This window comes from Cupressus sempervirens, chromosome 7 (assembly GCF_028749045.1).
Source record: "Cupressus sempervirens isolate cs-2001-9-10 chromosome 7, ASM2874904v1, whole genome shotgun sequence".
Taxonomy (NCBI): Eukaryota; Viridiplantae; Streptophyta; class Pinopsida; order Cupressales; family Cupressaceae; genus Cupressus; species Cupressus sempervirens.
In genome coordinates, this window is record NC_143124.1 from 774,948,736 (window position 1) to 774,973,629 (window position 24,894).

Below are 24,894 nucleotides of genomic sequence, written 5' to 3' on the forward strand. Positions count from 1 at the left end.
GAATTTCTTATTCATTTGGCAATAAAAAATATACTGGCCAATGTTACACCACTGAATTTGTTATATTGGTAGACAAAATAAATCGTTTAGTATTGTAAATTGTAGTTTTCATTATGTAAATTGTCTGCTTTTGCTTTCTGGGAGGGTTGGCAAACTTCAAGATCCATTTCTTTCTATTATGTGTTATTCTGGGTAATTTTAGTACGCTGAGTTACAAGCTGATTCTCTTCTGGTTTACAAGCAAACTTCAACATCCATTTCTTTCTATTATGTGTTATTCTGGGTAATTTTAGTGCGCTGAGTTACAAGCTAATTCTGTTCTGGTTTTGATAATTAGAATTTTATGTGAGAGTCAGTAAATTTCTATAAGCTATACATTATTTTTAAAGTTTTTGGATTCAATGGTGTTACTGTTTTTTGCATCATAGTTATGGATCACACTCAGTGTTCCAAATATGATCCATCATCAGGATGAATGATCTCTATCATTCATTCTGATGATGGATCATGAAGTGTGATCCCAAACATAGATACAAAAAGCACACACAATTGAATCCACAAATATTCAAAGATTAACATGTTATGTATTCAATTCAGTTTTCTTGACTAAAATTTAATCCAAATCTTACAGCAACATTTTCTGAAAATTGAAATCTTTGTTGGTCTGTTCATGCAACATCCAACAGAGGTGTCATTGTATTCAGATATCACCACAGATTACTTAATGCACTCTTTACTTGAAGAGCACAAGTATTAGTTACAGTTGACTTTGTAAATATTAAGCTTTTAAATAGTATATTAGATTTTGAATTTTATTTTAATTATTTATAATTATTGTTTAGACTTTTGGATGGTGAAGATGAATCTTGTTAGATCTTTTATGTGTACAAGATTAAAAAATAATCATTTTTTTAGTGTCATGTTTAACCCTCTTTTTCCATAAAATTCATTTTTCTTGTTCTATTTTCTTTTCTTTTGACAATCAAATGGCCACCCTTAAACATCACATAGTAAGGCAAAAATTAAGTTTGGAAAAAAAAAAAATTTAACTATTTAACACAATTAGTCTAAAAATGAAACCTTAGTATGTGAATACTGATACAAAATGTCCTAATAATCCTGTGCTATTGGTACCAATAAAATTATAAAATTGATCTAATTATCAACTTTTACAAAAATTCACAACTGATGTTCTTCCTCGATCAAAATGTATAGTAATTATCTGATAATACAATCATTGGATTGATTTCCAATGCGGATGTTTTGGCAGGTAACGCTTCATAAGTATGGCAGAAAGAAAAAGAGATGTTCAGCGCCCAGAGAAATTTCAACTGAGAGTGTTGATGTGGAATTTGTTTGAAGACGCCGACTGGATAGATAGATTGATGATGGTCATTGGCAGCTTAGGTGCAGTGGGTGATGGCTTTTACAATGCAGGTGTCTCCTCCATTCTCGGTAGTGCTATTAATGATCTCGGATCTGGTTCTACTTCAATCGGTAATCTAAACCAAGTAAGAAATTTTATTTTAAAAATTAGATTCTTTGTTGTCGGTTTATTTTTGAAACGTGTTAGGGATTTCTTCATCTTCAACTTTTTTTTCCATGATGCAGACTGTAGTGTATTTTCTATATTTGGCTGCTGGAGTAGCAATTGCAGCTTTTTTAGGTATGATTTTCACTGATTGCAATAGGTTTGCATACGAAAGTTTTTACTTACAACGAAGTAGTGCAAACTAATTCATCTTTTTCCCATGTTTTTGAAAACTGGGAACAACGTAATATGCTATTATCTCTATAGCCTGCATGATAAATATGAACAGCCATAATACTATTCTGATTTCTAACTAAGCTTGTTATTTCCGAGTTTTTCATGGTACTATATATAATTTACAAACAAAAAGATCCATGAGATTGAATACAAGTTGCCTAGCATTTGACCTCCATGTAAATCTCTTTTTTATTTCATGAGAGGGGATGTGGCTTCCTGTTGACTATTTATAAGTACAGGCTCTTATATTTGTGTTAAGAAAAAATAAGATGAGGATGTTATTTGTTTTATTAATAAAGGATTTGATCTATTTTACAATGTCTAGTAAAGATCTTAGTTCAATTTTCTGTCACTCACCGTGATGTGTATTTAATATAGTAAAAATGTTTGGATCATATGTAAGAAACTTTGGATAATATGTAGATCGTCATTGATGAAAAGTGTGAATAACATTCATAAAGTCAAAGTAGTTTGTAGAATTCAAGATCAACACGCATTCTATAACAGCTTACCGGACTCTTATCTGTCATTAGGCATTGAATTTTGATGAATAATTTGTTAAGTTTATCCAACTTTATTTTCTTAAATAAAATATTTAAGTTGCATATAACTAATAATTGGAAAAAGAGGGGTAAAAATTTATTAAGACAGAAAGAAATACAACAAGGAGCTCGATCCTGAGCAACAAGTTCATCAAATTCTTGCACCATCTCGAGGGAAGTTTCCCCCTATCCATAATATTCTAGCCCAGTGCCTGACTATAAGCCCATTTGGCTAAACAATCAGCAGCTCTGTTCCATTCACGAGGAATGTAAGTAAACCTAATGAACTCAAAAGAGGTACAAAAGAGAATAATCTGATTAACAACAGTGGCCAGCTACCAACTAACATCTTGAAGCTCCAGTGAGGAAAACAAGTTCACCACCACTTGGGAATCAGACTCACATATAATCTTGCTCCATCCCCACAAGCAACATTGTTGCACGGCATATAAAATAGCCTGAGCCTCCATGAGATTGTTAGTCTAATCACCCTTATGTACTAAGAAAAAGAATTTAACATCACCAAAATTGCAACGAGCCATTCCCCCAATACCAGCAGGGTCTACATTCCCTCATGAAGAACCATCAGTGTTAATTTTCATAATTTCATGGGGAGGAGGAGTCCAATGCCCATTTGAATTCACCTAACCTTTCCTCCGATGTTGAGGCTGCTTGGTCACTCTTGGATACCTTTGAGTTGCAATTCCATCCTGAAGATATGATGGGGACACAACCCAAGAATAGAATGGACACAACAGAAAAGGAAAATTGTATTAACTGAAAAATAAGCTAGTACATTCAGTATAGAGAAAATAAACTTCAAAACATGCCCTAAGGGCTTACAATAGCATAAATGTGGAGATAATTTCTCCTTTTAGTACCTCCTCTCAAACTCCACTCCGAACTGCCTTCTACAATGCCAAGAATCTCCTTAAATAGACTCCAGAGGGTTAAGGACTAGGAATACATTCTAGAAAGTGCTAGTAGGCATCCACCGACCAAATAGAAGGCTCCAGCAGCTGCGTTAGAAGTCGGCGCAAATCTAGAAGAATCCAAAAATGGTAACCGAACTTCCAAGAGGCATAACTTTTGAACCGTAGCTCCGATTGACGAACCGTTTATATTTTCGAAAAGCTCTCGAAGCGCTCTATAGCCCTATAGAAAAGCTTCACTTGTCTCCCATTTTTTGGCCCTTTTTGAGGTCATTTAATGCCCCTAACCTGAATTTGAAGCATTCTTAGGAGGTCTCCAAAACCCCAAAAAACTGCAATAACTTTCAAACCATGGAGCCTTTTGACCTGATTCTTTTTTTGGAATGCTCTAAATCACAATTACATTCATCTGGCCAATTCACACCTTCTAGTTTACCAAGATGATGGCCCAATTACATACTCCTATTTTTTCAAGATTTACTAGCTCACTGATAGTGGAATTGTGAGAGTTGGAACCTTTATTTGACCCAAATCGGTGTCCAAAAATGAAAACACATGAAACAGAAACTAAGTCTAAGTACATTTTTTTGGGTGACACAGGATTGCCCTTATATCTTTGGATGCTCCTGCATCAGACACCCAGGGTAGATTGAAAAGTGACCCTATCACTTTATGAATGGAAGAGAAAATCCCAAATGGGAAACCTCAGCTGCTAAAATCCAAGTAGAGTCCTCGATCGGTCGTCCTTTCCATTTGACCAAATACTCTTCATATTGCTTGTTTCTGGTACTCCTACCCACACGATGATCTAGAATGTCTTCTATCTCCTCCTTCTTAGAAATAGGAATCGGACATGGCTCTAACACCAGCTCCTCATCTGCACCATCATCATGATACTGCGTTAAATCTACAATGTTGAAAATGGGAGAAATGTGAATACCATCTAGCAGCTCCACCTCATATGCATTTCCTAAGTCATGTTTCTTCAAAATTTTGCAGGGGCCAAATTTCTTCATTTTCAGCTTGTTGTAAGTACTGGCTGGAAATCTTTCTTTTTGTAAGTGCACCATGACTAGATCCCCTACTTGGAATTCCTTATGTCTTCTCCTTTGATCAGCCCTAGCTTTATACTCCTGATTCATCTTGGTAATGTGTGCTTGAACCTCCTCATGTAGAAGCTTGATATGTTCAGCAAATTCTTCCGCTTCAGCACTTGTCCTCTCCCCTTGCTCTATCTTCCTCAATTCTGGTGCAGTCTTTGGGCTATTCCCATATACAATTTGGAATGGTGATTTTCCAGTACTCCTATTTATAGAGTTATTGTAAGAAAACTCTGCTTGTGGTAGAATCAAATCCCATCCCTTGGGCTTATCCCCAACTAAACATCTCAGCGAATTTCCCAGACTCCTATTTACCACTTCTATTTTGCCATCAATTTGTGGGTGATGCATGGAACTAAATTTCAAGTCGGTTCTTAACTTTTTCCATAATGTCCTCCAGAAATACCTCACAAATTTAGTATCTCTATCAAAAACTATACTCCTTGGAAGACCATGTAGTCTTACCACCTCTTTGAAAAACAAGTCTGCAATATGGACAACATCATGAGTTTTGTGGCATGGAATGAAATGTGCCATTTTGGAGAACCTATCAACCACCACGAATACGAAGTCATTACCCCTTTGTGTCCTTGGCAATCCAAGAACAAAATCCATACTTATGTCCTCCCATGGCCTTGATGGAACAGGAAATGACTGATATAGGCCAGTATTGTGACTAAACCCCTTGGCAACTTTGCACAAACTTCTTCACATCCTATGAAATTTGAGGCCAAAAATAATGTTCTCTAAGAATGGAAATGGTCTTATCTCGACCAAAATGTCCTACCATCCCTCCACTATGTTTCTCCTTAATCAGATTTTCCCTCATGGAACTCCTTGGAATGCACAATTGACTACCTTTGAACAACATGCCATCCTGAATCAAATAGTCTAACCACTTGGTTCTATCTACAGCAATAGGTTCTTTACAAGCTTTCCATGCTTTAGCAAACTTAGGATCCTCAGGGTACAAATTCTTGAGTTCATCAAACCCAACTGCTTCAACCTGCATTACTGTAAGCAACAACTGTCTCCTACTTAGTGCATCTGCAACCCTGTTAGATTTTCCACTTCTATGCTTCAACACAAATGTATAACTCTACAAGAACTCTACCCACTTCATATGCCTCTGATTCAATTTACGTTGGCTATTTAGGTACTGTAATGCCTGATGATCAGTATACAAAACAAATTCCTTTGGCAATAAATAATGCCTCCATTTCTTTAAGGCCTGAACTATTGCATAGAACTCTTGATCATAAACAGAATACTTCTTCTTTGCATCATTCAATTTTTCACTAAAATATGCAATAGGCTTACCTTCTTGGCTTAATACAGCCCCAATAGCGCTGCCACTGGCATCACAATCCACTTGGAAAACTTTCTAAAATCTGGAAGTGCCAACACAGGCTGTTCTGTCACCTTCTTCTTTCAAAACTTCTCGCAGCTGCTGCAGTCCATTTGAACTCTTTTCTATCCCCTCTTATTTTATCAGTTAGGGGTGCACATATACCACTAAAATTCTTAATAAACTTCCTGTAAAAACTAACTAGACCATGAAATGATCTTACCTCAGTAGTAGACCTTGGAGTAGGCCATTCCAAGATGGCTTTTACCTTCTCTAGATCCATTTTGAGACCTTCAGGTGATATAACAAACCCCAAATAGACTAACTCCCTTTTTGCAAAGATACACTTCTTCAGATTAATTAACAGTTTCTCTTCCCTTAGCTTTTCAAGGACACTACGAATATGCAATAAATGTTCTTCCAAAGTCTTGCTGAAAATAAAAATATCATCCAAATAAACAATAACAAATTTTCCCAAGAACTTCTTAAGTTCCTCATTCATGAGCTACATGAAGGTGCTTGGGGCATTCGTCAATCCAAAGGGCATGACTAACCACTCATAAAGATCCTCCTTGGTCTTGAAGGCTGTTTTCCACTCATCTCCTTCTCGAATCTGTATCTGGTGATAACCACTCTTCAGATCTATCTTTGTGAAGTACTGAGCTCCACTCAAGCAGTCCATAAGATCATCCATCCTTGGCAAAGGAAACTGGTACTTGATGGTTATCATATTTATAGCTCGAGAATCTGTACACATCCTCCACTCTCCATCCTTCTTTGGTGTGAGTACTGTAGGTACTACACATGGACTCAGGCTCTCTCGAATCAAGCCCTTCCTCAACAGCTCCTGAACCTGTCTATTTAGCTCCTCTGTTTCAGTAGGAGTCATCCTGTGAGCAGCCTTGTTAGGAAAACTAGCTCCTAGAATCAAATCTATCTGATGACTGATTTGTCTTACTGGTGGCAATCCATCTGGAACATTATCAGAGATAATATCTCCAAATTCTCTTAGTAAATCTGAAACTTCAAGTGGTATTTCACTACTACCTTCTTTATCTTTCCTAGGAATCAAAGCATAGCACATATGCTAATGTTTCATGCCATCTAAAAACATCCTTCTATCAACAAGACAAATCCTAGCACTTCTACATACCTTTTCACCTTCCTTTTTCATGGGCTTCAATTTGTGGCGAACTCCATCCTTTGTCAGAGAGTATGTGTTTGCATGCCCATCATGTACTGCATGTCTATCAAACTGCCATGGTCTACCTAACAATATATGGAAAACATCCATCGAAATAACATCACAGAGAACTTCATCATGGTAACTCCCAATTTTGAATTTTACTAAAAATTGTTCACTTACTAGGACCTTATGATCATCTTTTACCCAAGCAATCCGATAGGGCTGGGGATGTTTCTCCCTCTTGAGCTTCAGCTTAGAGACCATCTTTTCTGATACCAAGTTATCAGTGCTACCACCATCAATGATCACATCACAACATTTATCCTCACACTTACATCTAGTACGGAACAAACTCCTCCATTGTCCTAGTTCAATCTCACCACTTAGTAGGACTCTTTCATTTACCAAGGTCTCTCCTCTTTCTGCATCCGCTGAATGTGATGATTGTGCATCCTCATCCACATGAGCAACCCTAGCTTGGCCCTCAGCTCTCCTATCTGTCCTTCCTTGTCGTTGAGGGCATTCAAAGGCATGATGACCTTCTTCATTGCAATGGAAATAGGTACCATGAAAGCCTCCTCTTCCTTGTCCACATCCTCTACCTCTTCCTCTCTGATTTTCAAAGTCTTGATCATGGGAGCGGTTGAAACCCTCATTCATTTGGTTCCTACTAGTACCCACATCTTCATTTTTCTTTTGGGTTTCATTGCGGCCTCCAGATGATCTACCGCTTCCCCTTCCTCCTTGACCACACCCTCTTTGTCTTCCTTCAAACCTTTTATTCAGATTCTCTTCAACTCGTAGGGAAAACTAGTATGCCTCTTCAACGCTGGTCATTCTTACCAGACTTAATTCCTCCTGGATGCTAGGTCGCAACCCGCTAATATAACGAGCAACCTTCTCCTTATTTGCTTCTACATGCCTTGCTCTAATCAAGAGTCGATAAAATTCCTCTGTATATTCTTGGACTGATCTTCCTGCTTGCTTTAACCCATGCATCTTCTTAAACAAATCAAGCTCGTAATCCACAGGAATGAACTGCTTCTTCAATTTGTCCACCATGCAATCCCATCTTGTGATCTTCTCCTTTCCTCTTCTGTTTCTTTCCAATTGGACCTCTTGCCACTAGATTTTGGTATGGCCTTTCAGTTTGGCCTTTGCAAACTTAACCCTATCCGGGTCCCTGATACCCTCATACTCAAAGTATTCTTCCAGTTCATTGATCCAATCGATCAACTCATCTGGTTTCAGATTTCCTGAAAATACACCCACTTCAATTGTAGGTATTTTCCCAAACTTAGTAATGGCCCTAAAAAGCCTTTCCTCTACATGATTCAAAACTTTCCCATCAAATTCCCCTTCTGGTCCAATTTCATCTTCTTCGTTGTCATCTTCACTTTCATCACATGTAGCCATAGTTGTCCCTCTACAAAGCTCCTCCTACAATGCTTTTACCTACCTTTGGAGGGCTCTAACCTCCTCAGGATTAATAGCTCTGGCCCTTTCACCACGCTCTCTTCATGGAGGCATCTTCTTAACTCAAACTCACAACCACACAGTCCTGGTGCAAACTGCCTCATAGTCGGCGCTCTGTCTACACACTCAGGAAAACCTGCTCTGATACCACTTGATGGGGACACAACCCAAGAACAAAATGGACACAATAGAAAAGGGAAATTGTATTAACTAAAAAATAAGCTAGTACATTCAGTATAGAGAAAATAAACTTCAAAATATGCCCTAAGGGCTTACAATAGCATAAATGTGGAGATAGTTTCTCCTTTTAGTACCTCCTCTCAAACTCCACTCCGAACTACCTTTTACAATGCCAGGAATCTCCTTAAATAGACCCCAGAGGGTTAAGGACTAGGAATACATTCTAGAAAGTGCTAGTAGGCATCCACCGACCAAATAGAAGGCTCCAAAAGCTGCGTTAGAAGTCGGCGCAAATCTAAAAGAATCCAAAAACGGTAACCGAACTTCCAGGAGGCATAACTTTTGAACCATAGCTCCGATTGACGAACCGTTTATATTTCTGAAAAGCTCTCGAAGAGCTCTATAGCCCTATGGACAAGCTTCACTCATCCCCCATTTTTCAGCCCTTTTCAAGGTCATTTAATGCCCCTAACCTGACTTTGAAGCATTCTTAATAGGTCTCCAAAACTCGAAAAACTGCAATAACTTTCAAACTGTGGGGCCTTTTGACCTGATTCTTTTTCTGGAATGCTCTAAATCACAATTACATTCATCTGAAAAATTCACACCTTCTAGTTTACCAAAATGATGGCCCAATTACATACTCCTATTTTTTCAGGATTTACTAGCTCACTGATAGTGGAACTGTGAGAGTTGGAACCTTTATTTGACCCAAATGGGTGTCCAAAAATGAAAACACATGAAACAGAAACTAAGTCTAAGTACAATTTTTTGGGTGACACAGGATTGCCCTTATACCTCTGGATGCTCCTGCATCAAGATAAAAATTGAGGTGATTGCATATAGCAAGATCAACCGGATCCATACCCCCATCTAGTGCACACTTCACTTGAATAGTTTCCTGAAGAGAATGTGAGATCTTCCACCAAATATTCATAACACTAAGCCAAACATCTTGAAAGATTCGACGATTCCTCTCTAGCCAGATATGCCAGAGTATGAATGATGGGGCTGCAATCCAAGCAGCATGGAGAGGAGAAGACTTGGCGGAAGCACTACCCAAGTGGGCCTAGAACTCAGGCAAAGAGAAAGCATGCCTACAAGAGCAACCCCAAGCACTCCACCAAAGGTGCCATAGCTGAGTAGAAAAGGAGCAATGGAAGAAAAAATGGGAGACAAACTCCTCCCCATTACCACACAAAACACAATAAGAGGGGCTCTGAAATCCACATTTACAAAGATTATCCCACATAAGACAACGGTTGTGAGCCACTAACCACATGAAAAAATTGTACTTGGACCAAGAAACTTTATTCCAAACTTGCTTCCACCAAGGGACCTTAGCATCCTCAATAATTGTCTAATTATCTCCTGATACCTAGCAAAGACATGATATTTACCAGACAAGGTACCTCCCCAAGCCAAAACATCTAGACCTGGCAAAGAGGAACACTTTCTAGAGGTTAGAATCTGAGATAGCTCCTGACAATCCATGTCTGTGCCTCCAGGAGGCCAATCAAAAGAGTGCTTCCATCTGTAACCAACAATGGGTCCCAATTGATAAGGAGTCTTGTAATGAGCCACTTTATCCCATCCAGTGGCATGAAAAGAATCACAAAGAGTTTAAAGTTGAAGATACATGGATAATATGGATGGGAATCCATCCCAAGCATTAGACCAAAACAAAGTAATTCATCATAGTTTGTGAATTTATTTTTTTCAATCTATAGATCAATAATAATACATTAATATTTTCAAATAAACTTGTGAATAAGATAAAGATTTTAAACATAAAAAATAGAAGAAAAAGAAAAACTCTCACAAGAAATAGGTTTTACATCTGAAAAGATGCCATCTATTTCCTCACAAAGAAAACAAAAAACTATTACAATTATAGATGTTTATATCCCAACTTTTATGAAGAACTCTGAATTGAAGCCAAAACCTGATCCAGATGAAAAACAATCCCATCTATTTTCTCACAAAGAAAACATAAAACCATTACAATCATAGCTGTTTATATCCGAACTTTTATAAAGAACTCTGAATTGAAGCAAAAACCTGATCCAGAGGAAAAACAATAATGTGTTTCCTATTAAAAATCAGGTTCAACCAAGCAATTCGATTACTACACGATAATTCCGTGCAAAATGTTTCTCTCTTGAATTTATTACGAACTTTTATGTTCAAAATCAATAGGCCATAAAACTATAACCACCATAACCCATGCACCGTATGACCGACTTGATTTTCAACCATTGACCCTGATAAATTCTGAATTCTAAGAACAAAAACAATTGAAACTTTTTCTCAAACCCATATAAATATATTACAGTTCAAAAAAATTAGATGCATGAAATGAAACAATCAATTTCCTTTGCTTCCATTATTTGAGTCTACAGAATGTGTTTTTCAGAGGCTTTTTGCTGGGCAAGGACTGGAGAAAGGCAAGCTTCCCGCATGCGTAGAAAATATCTGATGGCAGTACTGAGGCATGAGGTTGCATTTTTCGACACTGCAGGCGTTGATACGGCTGAGGTTATCAACAGTATCTCCAATGATACATTCATCATACAAGATGTTTTGAGTGATAAGGTAATTGATTTTCACAAACAAGCCAAATATACATTTCTTAGGGTGGTTGTTCAATATTGTTTTCATATTGTACATCAGATCAATTTTTTGTGGACTGGTTTAAGCTAATTTTGTGAGGAATATTTAGGTGCCCAATTTCATCATGAACTTGTCTACATTTGTGAGCTCCTATGGTGCTGCCTTCTATTTGTCATGGAGGCTTGCTTTGGTGACTTCGCCCTTCTTAACATTGCTGATAATACCAGGTGTGCTTTATGGACGAAAGCTGATGGCCATTAGTGGGAAGATGCATGCAGAGTATAACAAGGCCAACAGCATTGCGGAACAAACTCTTTCCTCTGTTAGAACTGTGTATTCCTTTGTTGCTGAAGAGAAAGTTATGGCCAAGTTTTCCTGTGCACTAGAAAGAAGCATGAAGCTGGGGATTAAACAGAGCCTGGCAAAAGGCCTGGCTATAGGTGCCAGTGGTGTCAATTTCGATATATGGGCATTCGTAACATGGTATGGAAGCAGACTTATCCTGCACAATGAAATTTCAGGAGGAAAGATCCTTGGAACGGGATATTGTCTGATCATTGGTGGCCTGTAAGGATCTGCCCTAGAGAAAATAATATTCAAGCACTTTCATTTCCAGTACATTTTTTTGTTGTTATTTCCCCTGTTATATCTTAGGGTGAGATTCCTCAGAAACTTTAATAGCCGTGGTTAGGCGTGGAACGCTTGGGATCATGGGCGACACTAAATATCTTAACTATTATAATGATTATTTGAAAAGATGTTAATTTGTGGTATTTTTATCAGTAGTTTATTATGTAGTTTTAAGTCAAATTTTTGACCTATGTTTCATGAGAAGTGATTCAAAAGAGCCTATCTTTCATGAAAGTAATACTGAACATTCATTGTATCTAAGTGATACTCATAGAGGTGGAACATTAACCCTTCTCCAGAGGACACCCTTCCCATTACTACTCCTACTTAAGTGTGCTTAACCACAGATTCCCTCTAAGATTGAACCTACTTAACTTTCTACTCCATTTACCTAGATTAAGTAGATTTAATCTTACAGAAAACTCAATAATCAAGTAAGTAACACTAGGATGGATGACATTGTATTAAAAATCCAATAATTCATCTCAGTGAACATCACCTGAATACAAGAAATAATAAGTATTCATAAAATTAGTATTCATGAAATTAGTATTCATGAAAGATAGATTTTTGTCTTTTGGCCTCAACAATTATACACTTTTATACACTTTAATCTTGATAGTAATATATAGAAAATGGCTCTATTTATCGACATGTTAATTGAGGAATTCGTTGCTCAGGGCTTTGGGGACGGCACTGCCCAATCTCAAGTACTTCTCTGAGGCAATTGCGGCGGCATTTAAAATATTTGAAATGATCCACAGAGTTCCGGAGATCAATTGGGATGAAACAACTGGTAAAGTATTGGAAAAAGTCTCAGGGGAAATCGTATTAAGAAGCGTGGAGTTCGTATATCCTTCCCGGCCAGAGACTGTAATTTTGGCCAATTTTAACCTCATAATTCCAGCAGGGAAAACCGTGGCTCTAGTGGGTAGCAGTGGTTCAGGAAAATCCACAGTTATTTCATTAATAGAACACTTCTATGATCCCCTCAACGGAGAGTTCTTTTGGATGGAGAGAACATTCAAAACCTTCAGCTCAAATGGTTGAGAACCCAAATTGGACTCGTCAGTCAAGAGCCTGCACTTTTTGCTACCTCTATATATGAAAACCTCCTGTTTGGTAAAGAGGACACCACCATGGATGATGTTGTGAATGCAGCGAAAGATGCAAATGCTCATGATTTCATCTGCCACCTTCCAGATGGCTATTGTACTCAAGTAAGCATTCACATGTCTGTAGTTTTTTAGGTGGTCATCCAAAAAATGTGCTTTGTTTCATTGGTTATACTCATACCCAGGTAAGTTATATGCATTCCCCTGTTTGAAACCGTTGTTCTGTGTATATTGTTTACTGAGTGCAGGTGGGTGAGAGAGGTGTACAACTGTCCGGGGGCCAAAAGCAACGAATGGCAATAGCAAGAGCGATTTTAAAACATCCTTCAATCCTACTCTTGGATGAGGCCACAAGTGCATTGGATACAGAATCAGAAAAAAATAGTTCAGGAGGCCCTTGACAAAGCTTCCATGGACCGCACAACAGTGGTGGTAGCCCATCGTCTCTGTACCATACGCAATGCAGATAAAATAGCAGTGGTTCAAAGCGGTGAAGTGATTGAAGAGGGCAAGCACGAAGAACTCATTCATAAGCCCCATGGAGTTTACGCAGCTCTGGTGCAATTACAGCAACTGAACCCAAAGAATGGGCAAATGCAAAAGAGCAGTTCTACTGTGTGTATTTCTCCAGCTAGTATCTCATTAGCTAACAGAAGTAGACATGGATCCCGGAATGGATCAAACTATAGTAGCCGGTCAAGACGTATAATTCCAGAGCAAGAAAACGTGGGCGAAGAAGGATACAATGAGACTAAAAACGTGGACACGAGAGCTCCTTCTCCTTCTTTCAGGAGACTCTTGGCATTGAATGCTCCAGAGTGGAAGCAGGCTATTATGGGCTGTGCAGGGGCTATTGGTTACGGAGCTCTGCAGCCTGCCTGTGCTCTTACAGTGGGCTCCATGACAGGTGTCCTGTTCTTGAAGGACGAAGACGAGATGAAGCAAAAGGTGAAGATCTATTGCACCATTTTTGCATGTTTATCCCTCTGGGCTTGTGTGGTGAGCTTTCTTCAGCATTATAACTTTACCCTCATGGGGGAGTTGCTGACCAGAAGGGTCCGGCTCATGATATTGGATAAGCTTTTAACTTTTGAGATTGGGTGGTTTGACCTGGACGAGGATTCAAGCGGAGCGCTGTGTTCAATGCTAGGAAAGGATGCCAATGTGGTAAGTAGTGCATTGCAATTCCTATCACAGCTCTTATAGCAGTCGATTTCTTTCTTATTATTGCTACAGAATTTTGTCCAATCATATATTTAGTTTTCTCATATCAATCTTACATTATGTTTTCTCATATCGATCTTACATTATTGGAATTGTTGAGTGTTTAGTATTTAAATTTCTACCTTGTTAGTTGTTATATTTTCGTCCAATCTATTGCTATATAAATTTGTCCAATCCTCTATTATTTCAGGTAGATCTTATATTAATTGAATGGTTTTGTATTGAGCACAAGTAAAATGCATCATTTTTGTCTAATTTTGTGTTGATAGATGAGATCTCTGGTGGCTGATCGAGTGTCTCTGTTGACTGAAGCTCTGTCTGGAGTGGGCATTGCCTGCATACTGGGCCTTTTCATAGCATGGCGTCTAGCCCTTGTAATGATTGCAATGCAACCAATCATAATCACATGCTACTATATGAGAAAAGTTCTTCTCCAGAACATTTCCAAAAAGTCAGTCAGTGCCCAAGAGCAAGGCTGCCAGTTAGCTGCAGAATCAGTGGTAAACCACAGAACCATAACTGCTCTCTGTTCCCAGGACAAAATTCTCCGCTTATTTGATTCCAAGCAGGAAGTTCCTCGTAAAGAAATCAGTAAGGATTCATGGTATGCAGGATTGGGCCTGGCAGCCTCTCAGTCTCTTACCATATTGAATTGGGCAATGGTTCTCTGGTATGGAGGAAAGCTGGTTAGCAAAGGAACCATAACAAATATTGATCTGCTCAAAACAATTTTAATTTTGCTAAGAGCTGGTAGAATAATAGCAGATGCAGGTAACATGACTTCAGATATTGCCAGGGGAGCCGATACTGTAGAGTCCCTGTTTGAAATTCTCCACAAAAACACACTCATATGTCCAGATGATCCAGAGGCCATTAAACCTCAGAAACTGGAGGGTAATGTTGACATAGAAAACGTGGATTTCGCTTATCCAGCTCGACCTAATGTCATTATTTTTCAAAATTTCAGCCTCAAAATTAAGGCTGGAAGTAGCATGGCTCTGGTGGGACAGAGTGGGTGTGGAAAATCTACTATTGTTGGATTGATCGAGAGGTTCTATGATCCACTGAAAGGAAGAGTGACACTGGATGGAAATGACATCAGAAGTTTCAATCTGAGATCCCTACGACAACATATAGCTTTGGTTGGGCAGGAGCCTACATTATTTGCTGGGAGTATTCGTGAGAACATTGCATATGGTAAAGATGATGCAACTGAAGTAGAGGTGATCGAAGCTACCAAGGCTGCAAATGCCCATGAATTCATATCGTGCGTAGACTTCCTCAACCACTTGTTTGATTTGATTAAAATCTTTTATCAATTTATGAATTGATTGAGTAAAATTATAAATTATAACATCTAGAATTCAGTGGTTTGGTCTATTGATGTGGATTAACATTAAATGCATGATTATTCAAGTCTGGCTCATATTGTCAGATTGAATCAGAACAACTAGGGAAACATAAAGATTAGGCTTAAATAATTCTGGTATATTGAGAAAACGAACATTTTTGGAACACTTTCTAAACCACCCTGATTTGGGTTGGCTGTTTTTCTGCTTTTTAGATTTCTGCTCTGGTTTTGCTATGTTGCTGTTGTTTTGTGTTTTTTGTTGTCTTAATCTTTTTTCTTTGTATTTCATTGTGCTTTATGCTATATCCTTCGTAAAACATTTTGAGCCCTTTTAAAACTTGACTTACCTTAACAAAACAACTAGGAAAACATTGTGAGTTTTAAGTCCTGAACAGTAATCTATCAAATTAGATTGGACAGATTGATATTTATATACCAAACAGTAATCATCTTTGTGATATTGCTATCAGGATTTAACCATGTGATTTTGAGTCAAATTTATTGACCCATATTTCATGAGTAGTGATTCAACATGAATCCATCTCTTATGAGAATAAATGAAACACTTAGCACTCATTGGATTTAGGTGATGCTCACAAGGGTGAAGCACTGGGACTTCCCAGAAGGTCACAGCACTGGATATTTACAGGATGCCAATGTGGTAAGTAGTGCATTGCAATTTCTATCACGGCTCTTATAGTAATAATCTTCCTAGTCACTGCAGATGTTTACAGGATGGATATGATAGAAACACAGGGGAGAGAGGTGTGCAGTTGTCAGGAGGGCAGAAGCAGAGAATTGCCATAGCCAGGGCGATCATAAAGAATCCAAGCATCCTTCTTTTAGATGAGGCCATTGGATGCCCAGTCTGAGAAAGTGGTTCAAGACGCCCTAGACAAAGTCATGGTGGGTCGAACAAGTGTCACTGTAGCCCATAGGTTGAGCACCGTCCAAAATTCAGATTGCATAGTAGTTATTGACAAGGGAAGAATTGTGGAGCAAGGAAATCATTCTCAGTTGCTAAGCAAAGGTGAAGAAGGTGATTATTTTTCTCTTGTGAATCTTCAACAGCAAAATCAATTTCCCTTGCCCTGAGTTCCGAGTGGTAAGAAAGAAAGCTGTAAAGATGCATGCTTTCATCTATATCGTGTATATAACTGAACTTCACTTGTAAATTAAACCCACCATAAATGATTTAGCACAAGGCATTCATATCAACTCACTGTACCATGTGAATTCTTTCCTCGCATTCATAACAATCCATTGCACCATCTTATTTCTTTCCTGTATTGTATACAATATTTCTGCAAGCTGCACCGTTTAACCTGCACTGCTTCAAAAGTAATGGTGTCCTCTTAAAATGTTGCAATATTTTCGCAAGCTGCACATTTTTACCCGCATTGCTTCAAATGTGATGGTGTGTCACAACCCACATAATTATGAACTTTTTCAATTCATTTAATTAATTTTTACTTCCTAATTTCTTAAACTAATTGAGACAATTTTATTTAAATGGATTTCAAAATTTAATTAAATAGACACGGAATAAGAAACGGTTATTGTTTTGTGTCAGTTTTTTGAAAGGATTTAAAACAGAGAAATAAAACTAGACGCAATACAAAAATGCACAACACCAGATTTGTCCTGGTTCACCACAATAGTGGCTACGTCCAGACTCCAGAATATTGGATTAATGTATAAAAGATAATTACAAATAAGCAGGAGCAGCATATAAAAAGGCTCCAATAATATTACATATGAAAGGTCTCAGGAAACCAAGAGACACACTTATTGGAGGGAAGAATAATGTAATTGTTGGCCTTCACCATATCAACAAACTCCCACCTGAAGGACAACCAATGCTGCAACTAATCACCCAATACCCTGCTCAAAGAATGATCTATCTTTTCTTCACAACCCTAAGAGAAGTTCTAGCACATTCGAACTTCTCTTTGTTGACAACCTTTGTGAATATATCAGCCGGATTGATCTTGGCTCTATTAATTGAGTTAAATTTTCTATTAATGAAAAAGTAAGAAGGATTATTTATAAGTTTGCTAACAAAAACATGTCAATCTTGTTTCATATATATATATATATCTGTGTGTGTGCGCGCACGCTCAAAAAAATTGACAACAAATCTTTGCAAGTCCAAAAAATTTCAAGTTGTTAGACTTTTAACATATATGTAGTATGCAAAACTCTTATATATGCGCAATTTAAAATAATTTTTTAGAGGCTTGACTTGATTCTTTAATGAATGAGTGAGGGGATTGAATTATGCAATGAAACATAATCTCTCTTAGAACTTACTCTGTATATGTAAACTCTTATTTGAATATCTAGTTGATTTTCATAAGTAGATCATGCAAGATGATGAAAAGGGACTATTTTAGTTATTAAGGTGTTCTTGTTGGAGTTTTACATTGATGAGAATTTTATTCTCTTAAGTAGTTATGAAAAAATGAATGGCTCTATCAACTAGTATTATGCATTGTAAGATTATCTCAATTGAGTAAAATGAATATCAATGATTTTCATTTTGCACTTTCATGTGGTATCATAGCCATGTCAATTCCTACATCTATGAGATATATACCAGAGAGGAGAAAAATAGAGTTGTATTGATGGGAGGGATAGAACTGTTAAGAGTATTATCTCTTTTAGTTCTATTAAAGATGAAATTGAGTGGTCGAGACTTACAAGCATATGTTTGTGTTTTTCTTTTGAATGTGTGATTCCGTATAGCAGAATCTCCTCCATTCTAGGCATTACTGTTGGTGTCCAGTATAGGAGTAATGACATACTAGATTCTATATTTTTAATCCCATGAGGATAAACTACTTAGTACAATGGCAGGTCCTTGATTATTTTGTGTAGATTGTTGCAACAATACTTTAAAACCTTGTCTATTTTTAGTATTTGTGGGATCTTTGTGCTACCATGCAAAAGGAGAAAGTAAAGAAATGCGAATACATGTAACTACTTAGAGAATATTAAGGATATAAAAAATTTACATGACCAAGATTTAGTACTTATTAGTTCTATAAAATATCAATAATCATTTGATATGTGCAACATAAAGGGATCGTTTGGCAATATTGTATGAGAATTTGCCTTAATGATTCCATTTTCGTGAGCTTATAAGTATTGCCAAAAAAGGACGAAGAGGGTGGATTTGTTGAGATGTAAAAAACTAACAAAAGATGATAAAAAATACAATTTGTTAAATTCTAGGTCCAACTACAGCTAGCAACGACCGTTTACGGATGGAAAGGAACTGTTAACACGTGTCACTAGGGTGGTTTTTCGGTTTTCAAGAAACCTTGTAGACTTATGATGGTTTTTCACTACCTTTTCCTTTTAATCTTGGGTGCAATTTATTTAATCATCAGTAATTGCCAAACCTACAACAAGGTTATGTCAAAAAATTCTGAGAAGTTAGTGGTCGAACTAGGTGGCGGCATGGGTACTAGTGATTGTATTGAATCTGTGGGAGTGGAGGCTTGCATCCATAAGAGCGAAACTGTGATGGTTTATCTGCAGGAGGGTGGCTTATTACCGTTTATGGAAGGGATGATGAAACATGATGAGAACATCTTGATGTAGTTCTTTAATTCATGGAATGACAAGAAAGTGACAATCAATGGGATGGGTTTCAAAATCACAAAGGAAGTCATTGCGAATGTTAGAGGGTTTGTCCTGGAAGGCACGAACTAGCAAAAGAAGGACAAATTAAATGAGGAAACTAATTTGCAAAAAAAATTCAAGTTTAAGGAGGAATTGATGTGAATGCGTGGTGGGTTTTCAAGGGAAGACCTTCCTATACCCTGGGATGTCATATGTTATGTTATTATGAGATACATTACCCTCGAGGATCAGTTTCAGGTACTCTATTATTACCATTTACTCATTCTTAACCACTTCTAAAAGCTCGATCAAATGCCCTTTCTATTTCTTTTGTTTCATACTATGGAAGATTGTATCTATAAGGCTAGTAGGCAAAAAGAGGAGGGTAAAACCATTTATCTCATCCACCAAGGGTTTATGAACAAATTGTCTATCTACCATCTTGCCCAAAACCCGTCACTCCTAGTCAATCCACTGGCTTCTGTCACTTCCTAAGTCTCCTTGGACCTTGGCCCTAGCCCCAGCCATAAAAACCCAAGAAAACCACTGCCCCTAAGGTTAAAATAGCCTCATTGATTTGAGTATAGACACTACGAAGAGTAAGTAGAATGCTCAGAGAACTAGCAAATGCCTCCAACTAGAAAAATTAAGTCCTCCCCAAGCATTATTCCATCTCTAAATCTACCGAAAGTGATATTAAACTTACCAAAATAAAGAGACTTCCCCAAGACATGAAGCCTATCCCCAGCCCCCCTAGCTCCTCTCACATTTTTGACACCCTTGAAGCTACCTCAGCTAGAAGTGGGGAGGGGGGGAAGACATCACCTCCCCCAAGAAAGATACTCCTAAAGGTGGTGTGTGTGGGGGGAAGGCAAGCATAGCCATGACCAAAGCCACAGCAAGGCTAGACTAGATAGGTTGGAGTGGTCGATGAGGGATCTGGCAGACAATCACATTGGTATCTGCCAAAAATTTGACGCTCTGGTGGAATTCTCCACCAAAGGCATGCATTTTGTGACCACCACTCTTTACTTTTTGTAGGTGAATAAGGATGTGAAGGACCTAGGTAATGAGAGTGAAACTACCCGTTCCATTTATGGCTTTCTGGTAGAGGACTGGTTGAAGATGCTCCTGGAAAAACCTGTCAAAGTGGAGGGGGAGGACGTGAATAAGGAGGAGCCTAAGGAGAAGAGGGATGGGGATCTCAGAAAGAAGGAGGGTAGCTAGCCATGGTTTTGGTTTTTTTTTCTTTTTTGTTGTTATGTTGTTGTTTACTATGAACTAGACACCCTATAGGGTTTTACATTATATGTTTATGTCGATATGTGGGATTGATAGCAGCAAGTTGTTTTGTGCTGCTAGAATGTTTTTCAATTTTTTCTTTTTGCTAATTTCAGGATTGATGGTATTGTTAATTCGACTCTGGATTTTTTTTTTTTTTTGAAGTTTAAAGCTAGTATCAATTAGATGATTGGGAGGTAACCTCTGGCTAACTTTTCTACCTTTTTGTGCTTTGGGGTCAGCCCCCCATCCTTTTGGCTACTATCTAATACTTCAAAAACATTATGTAGAAGGAAATTCTTGCTAGCATTGATTGGCTTCTTAAGATTGGTGTGAAAATATTTTGGCGAAACTAAGGTAATCTCAATGTAATGCAAGCATTTCTAAGGCCATATTTTTTTCCTCTAATATTCTCATAATGTGTGCCACAAGGAAGATGCCAGAAAATATCATTCCAATATCATTTTGAATATTTTTCTATATGATACAAAGGCGAAGGTTTTTTTTCAATGATAATAAGATACCAATCAAAGTTCTATTATCAAATTGTAGTGTCATGTAGCATAATAGAAAAATATTTCTTTGCATGGCTAGGAGCTTGGAGGTTGCATTTTTTCAAGATTTTAAATATTTAATTATCCCTAGTGATATTTGAAGATAATACAAATGAAAGACAATGAATAAGGTAAGTAAATTTATTATTAAGTACACATACTCAAGCTATATAATAGTTATGGATAATGAAAAAAATGATTTGAAAGTGTAAGTTATAGTTATGCATCGAGTCTAAGGTTTAAGGGAACATCATATGTTGAAGTCAATATTTTCTTTCTTATGTAAATATCACACATTGTTGTATTTTTGAAGTCATCTTTATCATATGTAACAACGAATGAAAGGAACCACATGAATTGAAAAATAGAGAAAGAGTAGTTCAAGACTTATATGAGGCATGAGAAAATAGTGGCAGGAGGTTTTTAATCATCCTAGGCTAGATTCTTTCTCAGGGATAATTCACAGCATGAAAAGCATTGTGTTTGCATCCTTAAATAAGTGGTAACTTGGAAAAGTTGTCCCTATTTATGTCCTTGATGAAAAGAAGTAGTTTAATATCGTGGTTATCCCTTCAAGGAGTAAGAAAGGGAAAGTTTTGATTATTCATATTTAAAAACCTTTAGATGGAAATAGAAACACTCAAAGGTTATGTGTACATTTGGATGAAAGGTATCTCATGAGTAGGCATATGGTGGTGAATTGGAGTAATGTGGGAGCATCTTGTATTTGGGGAAATCCTACATCATATAGAAATCTTTTATTTAATTTTCCACTTTTTCAAGTCTCTTGGTCAGTTCAAAGATCCTTTGTTTGGTCAAGTTAGCACTTGCAATTCTTAGAGTATGATCTAGACCTACTATGGTTCCTATTCCTAGGTTTGTAGCTCAATTGGTTCTATGTTTTTGAAGTTATTTTTTATCTTCTCTCATATAGTGTGTTCTTTCCATTTTTCATAGTAGTTGGTGAATTTTGATCTTGTGATGTAGATCTATGATCATGGATTCTCAGTGACACATTTGGGGTTGTTCTTAGATTATATGAGGACCTAAATCTAGGACCATGGATTTTCAAACATGTTATCTCATTTTCTCCTTAGGATTTAGGACCAAACCTATTTCATGTAATATGTTTCCTATTCTTGGGGAATTTCTTAATCTTAACATCGACATATATGTCACAATACCTATTTATTGTAACTGAAATATCTTTAGAGGTGGTAGTAGAGGTGGTCCATATAAATTTCTATTGTGAATCCAAACTTATAAAATCCCTAATTGATTTTCTTTATAGGGTGGAAGATTTGAGAGCTAACCTATAATTGTAGAGGATCACAAGGATGGTTTGGGGAATGAGATGTGAATCCATCAATAATGGAAATGTTGGAACATATTTTGGCTAGACTTTAAGTAGTAGAGACTTCCAAAGAAGGGAAAGACTTATTGATTATGTAAGTGATGAGGAAGATGAGGAAGATCTTATAGAAAATCATGAACCAATATCAGAATAGGGAGATGAAATATTTGTAAGAGTTGAGACCATAGTGAATGCAAAATCATATTTCAATTTACCAAACTATGTTTATTAGCTAGATTCTGATGGATTGCTTGATTATATCATTGAAATGAAAAAGTATTTTGAGAATGAAAGTAAAATTTTAGATAAGAAGGTAAACATTTCTAGTACCCATTTGAAAGGAAATGCATCATTATGCTAGGAACACTTGTAAACTAATAGAGAAAGGAGACAAAAAGAAAATATTATATCATGTGATGATATGATGAATAAGTTGAAAGGGAAGATCTTTCCTTTTGATTATAAAGATAGCTTGTTGTAAAAGATGCATAATTTAGAGAAAATGTAATCTTGTGTGCAAGAGTATAGAGAAGAATTCAAATTTGATATCAGACTCGAGAATATGGATGAGGTGGAAAGAATTGTAAGGTATCTAAATAGATTGAAGACATCTACTCTAGATGAATTCAATCTTGATAAGATAATAGTCTATAGGAAGAATATTTTTCCTCTAAAATTTAAATAGAAGCTAGGTAAAAGTTGGGAACATAGGCAAAGTGGAAGAGGTGGTAGAGTTCAAAGAGGTTGAACATTTACCCGAGGTAGAAGATCTAGCTTGCATTTGAATAAAGGAAAATAAAAATGGAGAGAAGATAATTCATACCAATGAAGAGGAGTATGTTACCCTAGAGGTTATGATTACAAAAAGGAAGAAAAAAGTTTGTTCAAAGGCATTTATTTCAAATGTGGGGGAGAATAACATCCAACATGCGGATGTACAAACATTGAAATTTAAGTAAAAATATAGGTGGTAGTAGCATAAATGAATTTGTCTAAATGGAATTATTTGTATCCTTGAATTAGCTAGAAGATTGGGAAGACCTGGTGATGAGAAGAGCATTATGTAATGAAGAACCTTATCAAAAACTGGTATTGAGGAAATGTTTTTTTAAAACTAGATGTAAAGTTGGAGAAAAAATGTTGCAAGCACATTATTGGAAATGGGAGTTTAGTTAATTTGGAATCTAAAGATTTTATTATCAAATTTTAGTTACCAGTGATAAAGCACCCATATCCATATAACATTTATTTGATAAGGGATGATCACAAAATATTGTTAAGTGAACACTATGTTGTAAAATTTATAATTAGATATTATCGTGATGAAGTTTTTTTTGATATTATGTTAATAGACTTTTATCATATCTTGTTGGGAAGATCTTGGAAGTATGACATAAAATCTATACATGATGTTAGATTGAATAGGTATACTATAGTGGAGAGATGTTGGATGAAATAAGTATTGTTACCTTTGGTAAAAATACCCAAAATAGATAATTGTGCTACATTAATAATTTGTTTGGTTGAAGGAAGAAAATTCTTGGATGTTATAAATAAGGAAACTATGTTAAATTATGATTTGATTATGAACAAACCTGATTTCGGTATAAAAAGAGGATATCCTGAAAAAATCATTGAGTTGCTATCAGAATTTGAGGACATGATTTTAGATAATGTGCATGATAGATTACCTCCAATTAGGAGTAACAGTCATTGTATGGCTCTAGTTTTGGGAGAAATTTTATCAAACAAAGAACCATGCCAAATGACACCAATAGATAATGAAGAATTAAATTGACAAGTAAGAGATTTGTTGAGGAAGAGTTTGATTGGAGAAAGTTTGATTCCTTATGTGATATATGCATTATCAATGCCTAAGAAGAATAGAGAATGATAAATATGTACTAATTCTAGAGCTATCATAAAGATCACAGTAAGGTACAAGTTTCATTTTCCTAAAATGGAGCACATAATAGATTGTTTGAGTGGAGAAAAGTATTTTATCAATATAGATTTGAAGAGTGGTTATCATCAAATTATAATTAGAGAGGGAGATGAATGGAAAACTACATCTTATGATAATGAAGGTTTGTATGAATGATTAGTTATGTGTTTCGCTTTAACTAATGGCCATAGTGATTTTATGGGGTTGATGAATGAGGTATTAAATTTTTGGGTAAATATGTGATGGTATACCTAGATGATATTATAATTTCTAGTAATGGTATAGAGGAACATTAGATACATTTAAGACAAGTATTACAGAGATTAAAGAAAGAAAAGTTATTGATTAAATGTTATGTTACGAGGGAAGAGATAGTCTATGTAGGATTTGTGCTTTTAGTTGAAGGCTTGAATATGCATTCTAAAAGGGTTAAAGTTGTTTTGTAATAACCTACAATGGAAAATGTTGGAGATATTAGATCATTTCATGGATTGGCATATTTTTACTAAAAGTTTATAATGAATTTAAGTTTGGTTGGTAATCCTATGACAAATATAATGAGATGTGATTAGAATAATTTTAGATGGACATGTTGACTTGCCAGAAGTTTCAAATTATTAAAGAAGTAAATAGATGAACAACTAGATTTTTCATTATCGGACTTC

General features: G+C 36.6%; 1 pseudogene across 1 annotated transcript; it reads left to right on the top strand.

The window, feature by feature from the left end:
- Window positions 1-1,286: 1,286 nt before the first annotated feature.
- Window positions 1,287-16,683, top strand: LOC149549612 (putative multidrug resistance protein; annotated as a pseudogene). The gene is made up of 8 exons (XR_016354287.1): window positions 1,287-1,497; window positions 1,574-1,666; window positions 10,949-11,127; window positions 11,255-11,712; window positions 12,456-12,995; window positions 13,139-14,057; window positions 14,384-15,381; window positions 16,190-16,683. The product of XR_016354287.1 is annotated as a putative multidrug resistance protein (transcript).
- Window positions 16,684-24,894: the final 8,211 nt, after the last annotated feature.